Raw genomic sequence first — 12,124 nt, 5'->3', positions numbered from 1 at the left:
CTAAGATTATAGCAAATTTCTGCTGTACACTCATCCATCTGTTATCCAGGTTTGAGATGAGAGAGCTGGGGATTACGCAAAGATGGTCCGAGCTCTGATTCCAGCTTCTCTTTTAGTTTAGTTTAGTTTTAGTTTAGTTCTTCTAAATTATTTTTTGCAAGGCCCCCCCTAGGAAAAAGAAAATGTCCCCCCCCCCCCCACACACACACACACACACACACACACTCGCAGCAGTGACTATATATTAGGTTAGTATCTATAAAAATTGTGTAAGTATACCTAAAATTGTAGCTTTTAACATCAACAAAAGAAAAACAATATAAATGCACTTTCAACAAGTAAAACATTTATTTTGCCACACAGAAACCCTGTTATTGTCTAAAACAGAGAAGAAGCTTAAAGTGCCTGAAATAAAAAATCTGTCATTCCTCCTTTAAACTAGAAACATTTTGACCAACTGAACCATTTGATGCTGAGAAAAATAATTAAATCAATAAATATTATTAAATCTAAATTGATCTGAAACATTAACGCAGCAGCACCAATATATTTAACATTTTTAGTCTGAAGAATTAGATAAAAAACATAGTCTTAACATTTCCTGTTCTGGACTAAAGCTTGTAAACAAAACCACGTGACTGAGTATCTCTTCACTCATTGGTCAGGAAGTATGAGGGCAGGACAAAGCAACCAGAGGAAGTCCTGCACTTTTAGTTCATTCAAAGTTTATATTTCGCTCCCAAATTTTGAACATCTGTCTTAACGTCAGGCTCAACACTTTCTAGTCCCTTTTTTGGTCTGGTGGAGGCATGCTGCAGAGCGGTTACTGGCAAGAAGACAGCTAAGAAGGTACGCTAAGAAGTGTTTCTGACATATAGATTGTCGGGGAAACAGTGAGAAGCAATGTGTCTCAAGTTAAAAATTGTATTAATAAGTCTGCATTCATCCAACCACATTTCAATGAGTTGCTGTGTCTCATCGTTTTGGTGTTATGGTATCATTTTGAGGAAAATTCTGCTAAGGAAACTACAAGGTAGCTTTTAGGATGACGTCCCAGCAGCACCTGTCATTGCATGCTGCGTAACGAGACACAGAAAAGCATGTAAGAAGTGTTCTCAGCTGTGTTAAAATAAACGTTCTAACACATAAACAGCTGGACCCTTCTCTTTTGAATGCTCACATAGAAATGGAAGAATCGCCAGTTTTTTGGTTCCATGCAAAAGAGAGCATAAATTAATCTGCAAGTTTGCAGTCAAAACACTTGTCTCACAAAAATGTGATATTTGTTAAATGGCTGCAGTAAACCTACCTGCTCTGCCCAGCTTTGGCCTTCATAAAAAAACATTTAGTATTCCTTCTACATTTCTTGCTTGGGCTGATCTGACCACATGAAAGCTGATGCTTGTTTGTGGTCATCCTGCGTTCTGATTCAACACACCTAATGCATCTTAATAGTGAAGCTGCTTCTCAGTGAATCCAGCCATATAGATGTCCCGCTCCTCCTCTCCAGCCAGCTCCTCATGAACACACACACACGCACAGGCACACACACTAAGCACAGCGGAGGGGCGGCCTTCCACTAAAGGGAAAAACAGGAAATTGTATGACATTGTTCAGTTTGCCGACATCAGCAGTGACAGATAGAGTAAACAGTTTCCTCCACCCCAAATAGAGTACCGGGATGCAGGGAATCTTGGGATGCTGACAACACCCGTGCCATTTATAGAGGGGGGGTGGCAGGGTCTCCCCATTCCCTGATCACTATATCTCTCCTTTTGACAGTGCTGTCTTTGTTCACAACGCTCCCCATCTCACTTCGTTCGGAGGCGAGCCCTTCCTTTAGTCACCTCCACATGACACGAACATTATCATACAAACAGATGAGTCCCCACCAGACACATTAGACAAGATCAGCATTTTTGCTTCACAATAAATGTCCTTGCAGCCCAAGTTAGGGTGCTTTGCATGTGCTTGTGTTTTCCCACTCTGAAAGTGTGGACCAAATGGAGATGAATCAATGTTCTTGATTAAGTTCGATTAAGGCCAGCACTCCCTGCCACATGTGTACGAGTGTGCACACTCTGTCCCAGACAGACGCACACGCAAGATCTACTCGAGCCCTCACACTAAGTGATGGGCTAAATGGCACAGAGCGACACTTCGGCCTCATCTCACGCTGGGCCGCTCAGATCGTAATGTTAACTGCCCATGCTGTGTGTGTTGCCTCAAAGAGAATTATTCACTTTCATGTGTGCCTGCCCACAGGTCTGAACTGCTCTGTAACGATGAAGTTTCACACTCGTACTTAAATCAGAGAGTAACCTGAAAAACACCACAAACTGGTTTCGTCAGACAACTTTTCTTCGAGGGAACAAAATGTACGTGACTGCTTGGTCTAGCCCTATCAATGCTTATGGAAGACTGATGGCGAAAAAATCTTAGTTGGAAATAGACAATTTGGTGCTCCAGCTCATACAAATGGAACTGTAACAATAGATGGATACTACAGACTTTAAAATACTAAAGCAAGGAAGAAAATACATTTAATAAAGTCACAGAGTATAAAATGAAGCTTTTTTGAGACAATAAGTAACAAATACATTCCAAATATAAAATAGACTCAAAATGACAATTAACCCCATGACACCTGAATTTATATTCCATTTGTGAAAAAAAAAATTAGAATTGTTTCTGCTTTTGAGGTAAACTTTTTGGCAATAAGTTTTACAAGATTGTTTATTCCTCCCAAACCACTGTTAAACAATGCCATACTTATGATAACATCAAGAACACCAAACACACGAACTCATGCAGAACTTCGATGTTTTCTTTCCTTCATATATCAATATTAGACACAGCATAAAATAAACTAATTATGAGTAAAAAACTTTAAAGCATTACTTTGGGCAGCATTGATGAATTGCAATAAAGCATGCGGCACAGCTGCCAAACCTAATTAAGTGAATAACTAGACACTGTTATATGGCTTGAAAAAAACAGAAAATATTTACATTGATAACACAATTCAATTTGCCTCAGACATACAAATATACATAAAGCCTTAAAATTTCTGTTTTAAACAAGTTTGCTCCATTACATCCTCAAATGAAACGGCTCTTGTTGCAGATCCGGTTTCCCCCAGAGCTTGGGTAGTAACCATGCCCCATGCCCCTACACCGGGCTTATAGTTACTAGGTCATGTGTTCAAATGTAGGTACATTCAGAGGAAGATTTTCTGCCTATAAAGAGATTCAGTGTTAAAGCCCCTCGGCTGTAGGGACTGTCAAAAATAGGGCACAGCCCAAAGAGTTAAATAATCAAGTGAAGTTGATGAAATAAAATGAAATTAGAGATAAATTTGATTTAAGGAATACGTCACAATACTGTTTCTAGTGAAAATTAAGTGCACGAACCTTTGTGTAAAAGTTTAAATTACTAGACATGTTTATGCACGTTTATGTCACCAAGAGGTTTTGTTCTATCGGTAAGTTCCTCTAGGCATGTTTCAGAAGCTTAGTCGTTCCAAATCTTAGCACACTCACCAAAGTTAATGAAACGTAAGGTGCTAAGAAAGTGTACGGCATTTTATTTGGAAAAATCCAGCACGTCTCTTTCTTTGTCACAGCGTTCTTGTCTGGTTAGTTTTGTTTGTGCAAGTTGTCATGTATCAGCAGCTGCAGTGCAGCAACAACAGACCCAACACGTTTATCCCTCAGTGCAGCAGCATGCAGTGCTACTCATGGAGCGCCTCAGAAAAGCTTTCAGTCCAGAAGAACTAGCAGAAAACCCAGAAATGCTGAACTATTCACCTTTTACTATAGCTATAGCAACAAAAAAACAGTCAGAAATTACATTTTGCAAACCAGCCCAGTCTAAGCTATCAAAGAAGGGAGAACCATATTGATCAAAATTGCAAACATAAATTTTTGCATAATGTTATTTATCTACCTCTGCTTATAGTAAGCAAGAATGATAAACTCCAAAGTGTAAATACAAATGGGATTTCAAAATAAAAGTAAGTGTTCAGACTGTAAATACAGCATGTACTAAAAGTATTAAGCGACGGACACACATTGCCACAAGTTCAAGAATGTGCTAAATGCAGGAAGGAGCTTCTTCTTCTTTTTCATTTTCTACTGTTGACTTTAAGTTAAAAAAAAATTAAAAAAAGGAAAATAGATGGCTTCAATTATATTAAAATGATGCATTTTCCTTTTTGATTTTGGACAGTTTTGATTGAATTCTTTCTTCAAATTTGTGAAACACTCAGTAGCAACAGGCTCTTCCTCTCAGTGGCAGAAATATCTAAAAGTAATAGTAGCAGAAGGGAAGGAGCCTGGAAGATGGCGGGTTTCAAGCTGTAGACAAAGCTTGACATGTGCTTTTTTTGTATGCATAGTTGTGTGAGTGTGAGCTGTAGTTGTATTGTATACGTGTAGGCATGTTTGTGTGTGAAGATCTTTGAAGTCAACAGGTATGTTTGTAATATTTTAGTGCATCTGTGGACAGGCCCTGCCCTTCTGACGAACCTCTGACAGTGATAATGATAATTCTCCAGCAACTTGTTTCTTTGTGTTTCCACCCCCCCCCCCTAATTCTTTAATCATCCTCCAACTGCCTTAACCCCTTTTTTTTTCTCCCCTCTCTTTTGTACCCTTAACCCTCCCCCCATCACTAACATCCCACTCCCTCCTTTTCTCTTCTCTTTTCATCCGGTCCAAAAAAATGGTAAATGCTAAAAGGCGTATAGTTGTATAATGCTCATCTACCTTCCTCGAAGGCCAAAAAGCGCTTTCCAGTCACAATCCCATTCACACACTGGTGCCAACCTTCCAGAGGCAAGGTGGGGTTCGGTGTTTTGGGTGGGCAAGGCAGGAATCAAACCTGCAATCTTCCGATCAGAGTTCGACCGCTCTAGCTCTGCATCACGGCCGCCCGTGAGGAAATGTATATAAACATTATTAATACAAATAAAGTTTAGCCTCATATACAAAAGGGGTTTATAGAAATATACACCTCGTGTGTCACAAGATTCATAACCCCCTATTGTAACAGCAAAATCTGTCCAACAGAAGTGGCCTTCAGCTCTGATGGGTTTGCTCAGCTGCTGGACAGGACAAGTTAAAAAAAAGAAAATATGAAGAATGATACCAGTTTTTTTTTTTTCCTTTTCAAGAATGAATCGGACAAAAATTGTTGTTCAAAGTTCATTAGTATTTAACCCCATTTATCAACCCCCCCACACCATAAGAGAGAGATGCACACCTTCCAGAAAGACTAATCAAATCTTTGTTTGTCTTTTTCACTTCACAGCCACACCTGCACAAATATGGCCTTCAGGGAAGAGCCAGGAGAGAACTTTATTTGTCCTCGAACACAAAGTTCATTGCCTTTAGTTAGCAAATGGACATCTAAATAAGCCTGAAACATTTTGGAAACATTCTAAAAAGAGCAGCTCCTGAATTAAACCTCTGAGGCAGGGCTCGATTAAAAAAAAAAAAAGTTGAAATAGGAATAGGAAATAGGAAAATGACTTTAAACATTTTAAACAACTTATTTGCCAGAAATCTACAGTAGTTCATTCGTTGTTTAAAAATTCTAGAAGCTGTGGTTTTCCTGGTGCTGGATCTCACAGTCAGTCAGAAAAGGTCTTTCCCAGAATCACTGGAAGAGGCCATTGGCTGGAAGAAACTAGGCCAGCGTGGATCTGTTTGTCCCAGAACTTGGTCATTTTTCTGCATTGCCATCTCAGTCTCTGTGTGTCTGACAGAATGCCCTTCGCTTAGAGGGGGAAATCAATCCCCGAGAACAAACGCTAACATCCTGTGAAGAAGCTGCTTCTAGGGAAATGTAATCCTTTATCATGTAAACCAAACAGCTTAGACCACCACAGGAAACAGAACACAGCCTGTTTGTGTGGTTATGATCGAACAAAATACATTCTCAAATACTGTGTACATGATAAATAAATCATAAGTCACCATGCATTTTAGATAAACACAACATTTTATTATTATTTTTGATTATTATTATTTTTTTGATAATTTCCTGTTTTACCACACTTCAGATTGCATAAAAAATGTATAGTAATCTAAATAAAGTGAGAAAAAGGACTTTGAGGGACTTTGTCAGCTTGACAGCACCTAAACTTGAGGTTTAAAGCAAAAATAACAGGAAATATTTTATTTTATTTTGTATTAATTTGTTAGAGCCGGTTTAGCTCGTGCTGGTTTGCGGCGCCTTCCGTCCGTGAAACCAGGGTTCGAGTCCGGGCTGCTCCCTGTTCCCTTCTCTACCTCTGCTGGTTCCAAGCCCAGTTTGAGAAGGTTGCGTTAGGAAGGGCATCCAGCGTAAAACATTGCCAAATCTACCATGCGACTTGTTCGCTGTGGCGACCCCTGATGGGAGAAGCCGAAAGTGGAAGGAGGAGATTTTGTATTAATTTGTTAGCTGTTTAGTTGCCCACTAAACATATATTCTTGGCATTTACTTCAAGAAAGACAACAATGACAAATGAAACAGTTATTTATTTATTTTTAAACACTATGGAAACAATATGTAAAAAGAAACATTCCATGTTACTTTTGTGAGTATTGTACTGACTATATTGTTTCTGCAGATTAAGGATTAAGGATGAATTGGTGAGAAAATGATAGTGACCTTTGATAATTTCACTGATAAAGTTTCTCGTTTAAAGATTTGTGGGGGATTTTTGAGCTACCGTGACATTATAAAAAAAAAACCTGGAGGATTAATATTGACATTGGTTCATATTTCAAAAACACTTATTTACTCCTAAAAATGTTTTTAAAAACATAACTAATTGCAATGCAGCAATAAAACAAATGTAACAGAGATGTCATATTAGACATTAAAAAAATTCAGTTTAAGCTCATAAATATGAAATCATTTTATTTTAGATTTCCTTAGAATGGTTGGTCAGTTCACTTTAAAAAAAAAAGTAGGTATTGAAGCCAAAACGGTAAACTGTGCAATAGGGTGGTCCTTCCTAAGGGCTAAATTTTCAAATTAATATTTTTTGAGCTCCAACCCCTTAAATTTGTTGGAATAGCTGAAAAAACTCTCCTTGTAAATCTTTTTCCAATTCCAACAACATATACCCCTCCCTCAATGAGTCTGGTTTGGTGCCTCAGCAGAAGACTAAGGAGAACTAAGCTGGCTGCCGATAGATGGGCTTAGCAGTCTCAAAGTGACACTAACAAATACTTGGGACAGAGACTGTAAATAGGATGTGGAATATGAATATAGCTTTTTTAAATAATTTTTTTCACATTTAGAATAAACAGGAATACAAGCATACTCAGTTATATAATGGATGTCTTGAATGTTTACAATTTTCATCATCATTGATATTTGTTCTTTTTCATACATGTAGAATTTTAGATTAAATTGAGATCAGTTCTGATGTTAAAACTTTCATTCTAATTCTAATTGGTAAGTTGTTTTTATTCCTTGACAATGCGCACCCATAGGGGTCGAATGGGAAAACTTCAAGGTCACTGAGGGAGGTGTTAATATTGTCCAATTGAGACAAAAATTCACAAGGAGAGTATTCTCAGCTAATCCAACCAACTTCATGGGTTGGAGCTTAGAATTTCCAACTTCCACTTTTAAGGACCACCCTACTGTGCAAGTAAATTATTGTAGCTTAGGCATTTTGAAATATTTAAGAATTTCTGTGAACGTATGTTAGAAAAATTATTTTTTGAACATGATATGATGGAAGATTCTTAGTCATAATTAATATTAGCTAGTAGCTAATATATATATATATATATATATATATATATATATATATATATATATATATATATATATATATATGATATGAATATGATATGATTATTATTATATATGAATATATGTATTCTGTTTTTTTTTTCCTAAATCTGCAAGGCTTATTATTTTTTGTTAAAATTGTATTATTAAATAAAGCAATTGCAAAAGGGAAAAGTCAGGGCTTGAAATGTGTTTAGTTTATAGTTATGTTGGCTATTTATGTTTATCACAGTATAACATGTTATACGCTAAAGTCACAGCTGTGTTCTGGATAGCAAGCATTTAAATTCCTTCAAACTGAAAAATCCCTTGAAAAACTTACAATTTTGTTCCAGGTACATTGTGCAGCTACTTTATTCCATCTTCAGGTGAAAAAAAAAAAGTTTTTCTTTTGTAAATTGAGCAACTAGTTCTCTGCACACAGACAAAACTTTTCGTTAAAAGTCCCGGTAAAACTCATTGCAGTTGCAGTAAATATATAATATTAATTTATTTACCCAAAACAAACTATAGTATGGAAAGAAGCTCACTTGCATGTGAACTGATGGAAGAGACAGAAACCAAGATCAATTTTAGAAAAAAAAAACTACACAAGTCCTCTTTAGGACAACTTTTTCGAGATGCATCTGCCCACTCATTCTTGCTCATTCATTCTTACGATTATTTGCTTTCTGCAAAAGAAAAGCAGAAAGCATTCTTGCTGTTTTTACTTTAGATTTTTCATCTATATATAGATATATAGGGATCCTTCATCACCTGTTTTTAGTCATACATTTCTGACCAAACCCCTTTACTTAGAAAGCAAAAAAGTATTGACTAAGTGTGGTGTTCATTGGTAGCTTTGCAACAAACACTTAAAGTCTTAGTCCCAACTGCCCTTACGGGTGGATACGGGATGTCTGCGGGTAAAAAAATGGGCAAATCTGTGTGAGGCACACAGGTGGCTGCATCCAATTTAAAGATTGTAGAGCACTCACTGATCCTGTGGAGCAAAAATGTTCATGCACATTTAATTCTTTTTTTTTTAACCTGCCCAAACACATGGGTACTGTCCAACGGGCCCGTTAGTGCTGTCCAAGGGATAAGTCCTTGCACGCTCGTTGCATGCTCCATGTTCAGAGCCTGACTGTTAAAAAATGTAGGAAATTAAACAATCAGTGTAGTTTGCGTGAACATCTTATTGGAGTCTTACATGCACTTAAGTATCACGTGCACAACTGATGCGTGGTCAGTAATAGCAGAGCTGTTTAGGTTTATATTCCAGAGAAATGGTGCATTTTGTGGTCCAAACACCAAATTTGGTATGGATGCACCTTAGGATCCACTCTTTCAGAAAAGCACAAAAGAAAAAGAAAAAATGGAGGCCCTTTTGTAAAGATTCATTCATTATCTGTTTGTCCCAGTCTCAACAAAATGGGCTGTTCATGCAGAAAAAAATTAATTTTTTTAACTTGAGGGGTACCTACAGAACACTATTACATATAAATTAAGTATTAAAATCTTGGATTTTCTCTTGACTATTGTGCTTGTCTGAACAACGGGATCCTAAGGTACATCCATGCACCACAAAATGCACATTTATTTTAATAACTGTCTCCACTATAAAGAGCCAGAGTGTACACCTCACAAATGACTAGCAGCACCACCCATACGTTACAAGTGCATGTACCTTACATTATTCCTTACAAATACTTCACGATATAATTACCTCACACATAACAATGGTAAGTTTTATTTTCTTGACATCCCTTAAGGTGCCCGTACAAGCCCTAAGGGAACTGCAGAATACACCTACGGTCACACCTGACTACGACCCTCCATAGGCCTGGACAACTCACAAACCTGTAGCACTCGTACAGCAAGTGACTAAGGCATGACTAGAACTAGTTAAATACACAGTTCATTCAACACTTGCTTTCCGTAAGGGCCATAAGAAAGAATTACATTTTCATTGAACCAATACACAGATAGCTAAAGCCTTAATGAAAAAACTACTAGTAGATGATTTTGAGCTAAAAGAATAAAAAAAAATATGAATGATACGCATAATATATAAAAGCATATATCCAGCATATATCAAACATACAGGAATGTGTGCACACATGTTGGGAAGGAAGCAAGTATTTCACAGGAGACAGATCTTGTCCCGGAATTCAGTCCCAAATGCCCATCTGTGACGTCTGAGTTAGCAGAAAATGGATGGCTTCCTTCATCCTTGGTGACCTGTCCTCATTTCTCAGAAGTGTTCCTCAGGTTCTGGGCTTTGGCTCCAAGCTCCACACAACCCACCAGATGTCGAGCCAGTTTAGTCTAACCTATCTTTTCTGGTTTGCCATAAAAAAAGGGATATCTTTCTTTTACAACATTTTTTGTAACGATGGAGCTCCATTTGCACACCCATGTGACCTTTGTCTCTCACACACAATCAGCTTTGGCAAATGTAATTATAATCTCTCTGCAACAGTGAAAAAAAGCACCTAGATTGTGGAAAAAGGGCCAACTCCTGGTTATGTGAGGAGCATCCGTGAAAGAAATACATAGGATACTTAGCTGCAATTGTGAAACTGTGACTGCGACTTGAATTCAAAGTAGACACAAGACTGTCATACGTTTCCTGAGCCTGTTAATTTATTGTTTTTCCTGAGTTCCTTGATTTCTCCCCTTGACCCTTTGAAGCAGCTTATTTGAACCAAAGCTCTCAAGAGGGCCACTTGCAGACAGTTCCCTGAAGTGGCTACTTTCTAGTTTTTAGGAACATTTTTAGAGAAGAAGTATACTGTAGTTGAAAAGCCAGTACCCAGTGTGAATACGGGGGGTCAGGCCAGTTGGGTGATGGTGCAGAGAAAGCACGGCCAAAAACAGCAGCCTTAAGTTCACCACCAAACAAACCGACTTTCCTCAATTAACTGTTTCAAAAGTCATCACAATAACACCTTAGCAACATCAGCTGTTTACAAATCTTAAGGGAAGCCCGTGCAAGTTGTGTTTTTATGCCTATGCAAGTGTTTTCACTTCAGTTTTGTGGTTCAGGCATCTGCCACAGATTTAATTCATGTAGACAAGAAACAGAAGCTAGAATATAAAACCAGTTCTGTGGTTGCAAGGGCAGTTCAGAGAAGTTGGACATCAGCCACTTTATAATTAAACTACAGCAAAACCAGACAGAAGGAGGATGCTAAAGTAGACAATTTCAATGAGCTTCAAACCAAGTTTCTACATGAACTGGAAGGGCTTTTATAAATAGAAGGCAGCTGCAGGCGGAATAGTGATTATTGTGTTAGCATTGCAGCCAGATCTGATCCAGGTTACATTTGTTTTCTGCAGGAGTGTTATATCAGAGTGAAGCACGATACTGTGTAAACATAAACCCAGAGGACCGTTTGTCACATCATATCATTACATTTCTGGGTAGGCGTAAGACGTGAGGTAAAGGATAAATCTGGCTCAACAGACCTGCATCAGATTGGCCCGTACAGTCATTTTCAAGTTGACATTTTCTCCACGCTAAAGGCTCAACAAACCATCTCAAATCATGTATTACTAAGCATGCATTTTATCAAAAACAAAATAATCTATGACTAATAACTCATTTAGATTCTTCTAATCAAGAAGGTAAACTAATTTAATAAAAAAGGATTTCTCCTTTGAACCAATTTGTAATTTCCTGTCAAAATGGTTTAAGTCCAAAAAAAAAATGGTCTTTTAATTATGATTTTTCTGCAGAGCAGCAGTGGTTCATTAAAAATTCACCTCTGAGTTGTGGCCGGGATTGTTGGTGCAGAGTAAACCTCCCCCCATTTCCCATCATCCATCTGTTTAAACCCTCTCCCGCTGGCTTACAGCACCTCACAACCTCAACCTAACATTAGCGGTGCAACAAATACGGCAAGCAATATTGTAGCTATCCAGCCGTACATTTTTGATCCAGGTACCAGCTTAAACGAGGAAAAGAAAGACATGGATAAATCTATATGTCTTCAAGTGGATGCAACAGAATGGAGGGGAGCAATAAGACTTTGATATGCCGAGTTTAGCTTCAACGTCACAGCTATCATTTTTTTTCCAACTGCATTTTTTCATCCGCTTCCAATTCACAATTTGAATAAAGAAAAACTCAGAAATGCGATTTAACATATGTCCATCATCAGAAAAATACTACTAGATCATGTTTAAAAAAAAACACAGTTCGAGAGTCTTTAAAATTTAGTTGAGATTAAATTTCTGTTTTAACTTGAAATGAAAAGAAAAAAAACATAATATTACTTGTGACTATCAACCTTTGTTAATCCTTGGGCTTTCCCTTAAAATGAATCTGAGTAGGGGA

At 37.7% G+C, this 12,124-nt stretch overlaps 1 protein-coding gene across 4 annotated transcripts in view; it reads right to left on the bottom strand.

The window, feature by feature from the left end:
* The window catches only part of pde8a (phosphodiesterase 8A), a 54,386-nt gene that overhangs the window by 29,687 nt on the left and 12,575 nt on the right, over positions 1–12,124 (bottom strand). The window lies entirely within an intron of this gene.

The sequence above is a fragment of the Oryzias latipes genome, chromosome 3 (genome assembly GCF_053564925.1).
Source record: "Oryzias latipes strain Hd-rR chromosome 3, Olatipes_Hd-rR_3.1".
NCBI classification, from domain to species: Eukaryota; Metazoa; Chordata; class Actinopteri; order Beloniformes; family Adrianichthyidae; genus Oryzias; species Oryzias latipes.
Note: the sequence above shows the minus strand (reverse complement) of the source record. Positions and strands in the feature narration are given on the sequence as shown.